The sequence below is a fragment of the Pelecanus crispus genome, chromosome 2 (assembly GCF_030463565.1).
Source record: "Pelecanus crispus isolate bPelCri1 chromosome 2, bPelCri1.pri, whole genome shotgun sequence".
Lineage (NCBI taxonomy): Eukaryota > Metazoa > Chordata > Aves > Pelecaniformes > Pelecanidae > Pelecanus > Pelecanus crispus.
This window is the reverse complement of record NC_134644.1, coordinates 143,113,586-143,120,262: the sequence shown is the minus strand read 5'-3', so window position 1 is coordinate 143,120,262 and position 6,677 is coordinate 143,113,586.

Genomic DNA, 6,677 nt, shown 5'->3' with positions numbered 1-6,677 from the left:
TGCTTCTATTCTATTTAGAAGCCTTTTAAGCATGCCTTTGCAAATGATTGCTTTAAAGCTTTTAATGTCCTTGCGCTGCAAGAAGCTGAGCAACAATTTCAGTTCTTATTCACAGCATATACTCTTGGCATATATTCCTGCAGCCCACATCAGGCAGAAATCCCCCTCGAATTAAATGGGCCTTTTGCCTGACACAGTCTCTCATTCTAACTAAATTAGTAGTAACAGACTTAACTATAAATTAGTTTTTGCTCTGGGCACATTCCCTAATAATTACCCTCCACTAGTAAATACTTCACCGTATCAGTGAGATACAAGAGCTTTTAATTTTTTAAATTCAGCAACTGTCTTTTATTTCAGGACTGGTTCTGTTGGAAGAGGAGTTTGGTTTGTTTTTATGGTAAGAGAGCTCACTCTTAAAGCCTGAGTATATAATTAGGACATTGCCTTATGAAATTACTACCTTATAATATGTGAAATTTGAAGTCCTTCCCCACTGAGCACCTTCTGCATTAGAGATTGATGTGGCAAGGGCTGGGTTCTTTTTTAAATGCTTTTATTTTCCAGGTATGTATTAATATTGAGTAGAGGCTGATTCATGCTAGACTACATTTTTAGTATGGATTTAATTCCACCAGGAATCAGGGTAGTGAAACGTGCTGCATGGCAGCTGGCACAACAGCATTTTTAATCAAATGATGGGTTCCAGCTGGTGGGGAGTCAACTGAGTTCTGAAGCAGACGTGACTTAATACAGATCTTCCTTATTCCTTCAATAAAATGCATTACCTTTGCATATTAAGCAAATGTAAATGGCGGAGGGGAAGTGAAGGAAAGCAAATTTGTAGGTTTGCTAGAAATAAAACTAATCGTTATAACCTCGTAAGGTGAGTTAAACAAGGGAGAATTAGAGGTTTTGTGTTCTGCGTGATAAATTATCATGGACTCTTCTCACATATCATGAAATGATGCCTGGTTTGCAGGTGTGCTGATGATTACAATGTTCATTTTCTATACTTTGTCCTTGAATACCGCATTTAGTGCTCTTCAGCTACCTACTACTGTCACCAGAAGTCATCCTCACACTAGTAGTCAGTCTCTGCACGGTACTTTACCTGGCTAGATTACAGTGTGGTGATGTGAACAGTTAACCCCAGCAGCAAAGTTGTTTCAGACACTTGTTTCAGACAGACCTTTTCCAGTAATGTCTTTTTCTCTTCTCTCACTAAAAGTGTAAAGATTTTGATAGGATTCAGATAATGAGGATCTTATCGATACGTAGAGCTGAAACAATGTGATTGTGCTGCAAAGCCAAATGTAATGGTACTGGAAAGGTCAGTGTGTATCGGAAAATGTCAACAGGTGCTGCATTTTCAATGATTTTTCTTGTTAGCTTCTATCCCACAATCTAAGCTTAGTGCTTAGCCGGAGAAGCAACTCATTCATGACTTGATGCTTACTGGGGCTTAGTTCATGCTATTGAAAGAAATGCCAAATGCCGCGAAAAGAACATACAGTGGCTGAGGCTTTTTCTTCTAGTTTTCTCCCAGTCTGGAAGCTGAAGCAGTACGCCGGCTAGTTGCCCTTCTGTTATTATGTTGTTGGGTGTTCCTCACAGAACCAAGGTGAAGTTCAGCATCGCCCCACCAGAATCAGCAGGGTCTCAAGTGGGAGCAGGTATCCCCCTGTCCTGTCCACGGCCAAGAAGCATGAACCTTTGAGGAGCTGATAACTCCCATCCCATTAGCTAGAGTTGCAGAGATTTGGTATTTCACACAGTCCAGGCTGAAAGTAAATAGAGTATGAAAAAGCATGTCTGATGTGAGGAGACCCTTTCTGAGCTCAGTGATCGCCATTCCCTCTGAGGTCACTTGTTTCCATCAGGAGCCACTGCATGATAGCAAGATCAAAGCTGCTGGAAGCAATCAGACCTCTTCATGACATCTGCTGAAAGTGTACTACAAGGTAAGTTTTGTCTTCAAAAAAATTGTTTATTTTTAATTTATCTGTGTGTTCAGAACTTCATCCTCAGTAAAACGTCCTATGGAAGAAGAATACTAGGGAGTATTTTTATGTAGATGGTTGCAATTAACGTAAATCTATTAATCCAGGCTAGCAAGAGAGTATTGATTGCAGTGGTTTTGCACTACCTTCTGACAAGATGTAAGTGATGAGAGAAAAACAAAGCCAAATTGATCTCATAATTTCAGGAGGTGTCTTGAAAATAAAAATAAATGTTCACATAGCTTCAATTTATTGCCTTTATTATTTCCATAATGTTTCTGTAGTTATTGTCTGTTTCTGACAACATTACAGTATATATTAGAGACCTTTTGTTTTAGGTTTAGTTTTGCCATGTCAGTTGCCTTGTAGCTTATTGATGCCATAAGTAAGTTAAAAACAGTTCTGAATGTGGAAAATGCACAGAAAAAGAAAATGTATGGTGAGATATGGCAGATACTAATAGGAGTTTGAAGGAGATACTTAGGTAAGCTTTTATATTGAATGTTATGAAAAGTTCTTATTAAGCTTCTGTTGTGCATTGATTCAGGAGATGCACTGGAAGCCTGGTTACTTGTGTCTGTGACTGGTCAAAAATCCAACTTTATTTTGGTGCAAAATGCTAGATTTGAAACTTGCTTTTTTTCGTACAGAAGCAAAACTGGGCCTTTTGGAAACATTAATGAAACAATATGGAGAAAAACATCCCAGAGCAGCCAGATGTGTTTTGGCCAGGCACTTTCCTGTAGCACCAAGAACCCAGCCTCAGGTCTCTTGTCCTGATGCAGTCAGCCAGCGGCTTTTGGTCAGGAACATGTATCTCCCGCTTTCTCCTGCTATCTCTATTAATCTGGAAATCTTAACTTACATCTGGGAAATATTTCTAACATCAGCTTTCTTAGGAAGTGACATATTACTGCAAAACATTTCAGGCACCTTCAGTTTCAAACTGAATTTGATAAACTTAGAGCCGGCTTTGGTAATTTAAACTAGCCTGGGTGAGCACTGGATATATTCTCATTTTCAGAAGGACCCTATGAGATCATAGGATCACAGAATGCTTTGGGTTGGAAGGGACCTTTCAAGGTCATCTAGCCCAACCCCCCTGCAGTGAGCAGGGACAGCTTTAACCAGATCAGGTTGCTCAGAGCCCCAGCCAACCTGACCTTCAATGTTGCCAGGGATGGGGCCTCTACCACCTCTCTGGGCAACCTGTGCCAGTGCTTCACCACCCTCATTGTAAAAAATTTCTTCCTTATATCCAGTCTAAATCTATTCTTCTTCAGTTTAAATCCATTATTCCTTGTCTTGTCACAACAGGCCTTGCTAAAAAGATTCTCCCCATCCTTCCTATAGGCCCCTTTTGAGTACTGAAAGGCTGCAATAAGGTCTCCCCGGAGCCTTCTCTTCACCAGGCTGAAGATAACAGCCTTTATCTGTAAGGTGTATGCTGATGTGCATCGAAGAGGTGAGGTTGTGATGACCAAATTAAAGATACGGGTTTGTCTACAGCCGTATTGACGGGAATGGCAGTACACTGGTTTTCATTTAGATGCATTGAGTTTCATGCACCACCTGCAAAGATTTGACCAACAATCTGGTGGTTTTACTGAAGTTGTGTCAGATTCGCGGGATTCATTTCAATGAAAACTGATAAATGAAGGGTAACAGATTATATATTGGTCATGTAGTTTAAGAAAGCAGCTATTTCAGAACTAATTACTCTATTTATGAAATAATCTAATAAATATTTAATGATTTGTTCGATTCTTATAAACAAATACTTGTGCTTGTAGATGCTAATTACATGAGCAGAGCCCTTCACTTTGCATGGGCAGAGTTATATCTGTGTTGAAGTGTTTGTTGTATTCGTGCCAAAAAACCAACCAAAAAAACCTCATTAAGATCTGATCCTTCAAATGTGCATGTGCTTAACTTGACTGCTCAAATAACGTTGCTTTAGCAGTGTTGATTTCAATACTTTGATCATGAAATAGCTCACATAAGAGGGGGAAAAATTAATACAGCGGTAGTGTTGATCTGTATAAACAGTCATTAATGAATACATGTTGCACCCTTCCCTGGAGGCAGAAAACCATGTTTCTGCTGAGTTGATGAGTCAAATGAAATTGCTCACCGAAGATACTTACTGTCTTGAGATCCATTTTGCTGCTGCTATCTTATCCCAAACTCAGACTTCAGAGTGATTGTTTCTGTATTTTCCTGTGCACGGATTTGTCTGGGTGCTGCTCTCCAGTGTTGAGGCTCTTATTCCTGTTCACCATATGTTAGCTGCAACACCTTCAGCTCAGTTCCCTGAGCTAGACTGCAGATAGCACGAAGACGTTTATAAAGGTAAACAAGAATATTACTTGAGTGTCTTTACAAAGAAGATAATTTGTTTGCCTACTGGGGGAGGAATGTTTACTTTCTAGCAAGAAAGGAAAAGTACTTTCCCTGCAGGCTTCACTAAGTAAAAAAAATTACTGCAGCTTAAAGCTGACTGGAGCCCCTGAACCTCTCATGTTAGATACCAGCAAATCCTCAGCTGAGGTTTTGGGGATACAAAAGAAGATCCCTGGGATCTAGCAGGGGATGGGCTAAGGTAAGATTAAGAGTATGGGAATAAAAATGAAAAGCTGTAGAAAATTTATGAGGGGTGGGGAAAGGAGATCAACAAGAAGATGACAAGGGTGGATTTTGGTGACTGTTGCTCCTGAAGGATGGCTGGCAAACACTCCCACCTGACCACCTGACAGAATTTCATACATATTTCTGCCTAGCCAAGATCTCATTTATAATTCTAACAAGGTATTTGAATTTCTTCTGCACTACTCCTGTGTGGAGTTCTTTCTGCACTGGTTTTCATGTTTATTTTCTCAAAGGAGAAAAAAAATTTGCAGACTCCCCAAATATTCTAAGAAGAAAAGCCAGCCGTTTATTTAAGCTGGCTCTCAATATGCAGCAAGTTGCCTCCAAAAGAAAATGCTAATGTTTGGCTTTAGGCTTTCCTGGGAACACAAATAAACTGTTGTTTATTTTTTGTCTTTGGAGATTTTGTAGGTGTTTTTATTTCTTCCTTGTTCTTTTAAGCCTTTTTTGCTACTTATCTAGCATCTCACATAACTTTGATATTTATCTTTGCAATAGAGTAATTTACATGAAGATATGCAGGGTTTTTAGAATGTTTTCTTTACCAGTAGACAGAATAGGAAGTTAAAAATCATCTGTTTTCCGTTCCGTATCTGTTTTGCAGTGCATGTTGAAAGAGACATATGCTGCCGCATGTGTGATGAGGCTAATTCTGTCTTTGCCTTAATGGAGTCGTTCACACTGAGCTTCCATTCTGATGAATTAAATGAGAAATTATGAATTTAGGTTCGCAATGGGCTCTCATGAGATTGCTTTGTTACAGCACTGATTCCTTGCTCAAAGCTCTGTGAAACTCAGCCAGCCCCAGGTGCACCCCAGCCTGCTGCTGCCACTGTGCTCTGTTTCTTGAGGGTCATCCAAGGGAACGTAGAGGTGATGGAAGGCTTCAGGAGGCTCCGGTATCGCTTCTGGTACAGTGTTGCTGTGAGATGGAAGTCAAGTCTCAGTAAAGCGACAAAAACTCATGTAGGTCAGACTGTCCCAGTCTATAAAGAGTTTTGCTTTCTGAGGCTCCTGGTGGCACTCCCAGTACCTTGGTGCATCAGCAACTCATGGGAACAGCATAGCTGTAAAGGTGAATTTTTGAGTGAGCAGGTTCAGCCTTGACTCCACAGCCATTGCAGATTGTCTAAGTCGCAGTATCGCTCAGGGTGGGCTGTGGCCATCCACATGGTCATTTTGACTATCTGCGTCTGAGCCTCAGTGAATGGCATTGAAGGATTTCTTTTTAACGGGTGTGTTAAACATGGGACAAATTTAATTTTAGTATTGTCATTTAAAGTCATTTCTGATACAAATGATTTGCTGGCAAATGAGACGTTAGGTCTACCATAATTTGGGGCTCATCCAAGTTTCCGTTCCTCTGAATGCAACTGATCCAAGTGATGGTTCAGCTGTGCACAGTGCTCTTCAGTACTTTAATGTAGATGAGTCGTTCTGACCATGATGATGAGTGCAGTAGATAAAACCCCTATACATTAATAAGAAAATGTGCCTGCCATCACCTCCTTAAAAAAACCTGAAACCCCAGTGTGGTTGGCTGTTACTTTCATCCGCTACAAGTGGAAACTGCTTTAAACAAACACATATCTCAAAAGTTCCCCATGGGCATTTTTAATGCAGAATATAGTGTACTATTGAATATCTGAATGTATCACAAAAATTTTATTTAAAAGAATAATGAAAAATCAGCAAAAAATATCAGTTGGTATCAAAGAAAAGAAACTAAAGCTTAGAATAAAACCCTCTCTAATGAGGCATATCATATTTTATACAGCAATCGCAGTGTATGAAATATTCTGGCAAAATTTCCCAAGTCAGATAGTTCACCACGCAGTGGTATGTTCACAAAGATACTCGTCCCAGCTTTACTAAAGTAAGGACAGTAAAATTCTTGTAGAACCTAAATGTGTTGTGTATCTATGGTAGAAATGTCTATCATGAGATTGCATTGCATTTAGATTCATGATGACCTGTCTTTTCTTTTCACTTTGATTTTCCTCTGACTTGTGGTTGCTGAAGTCC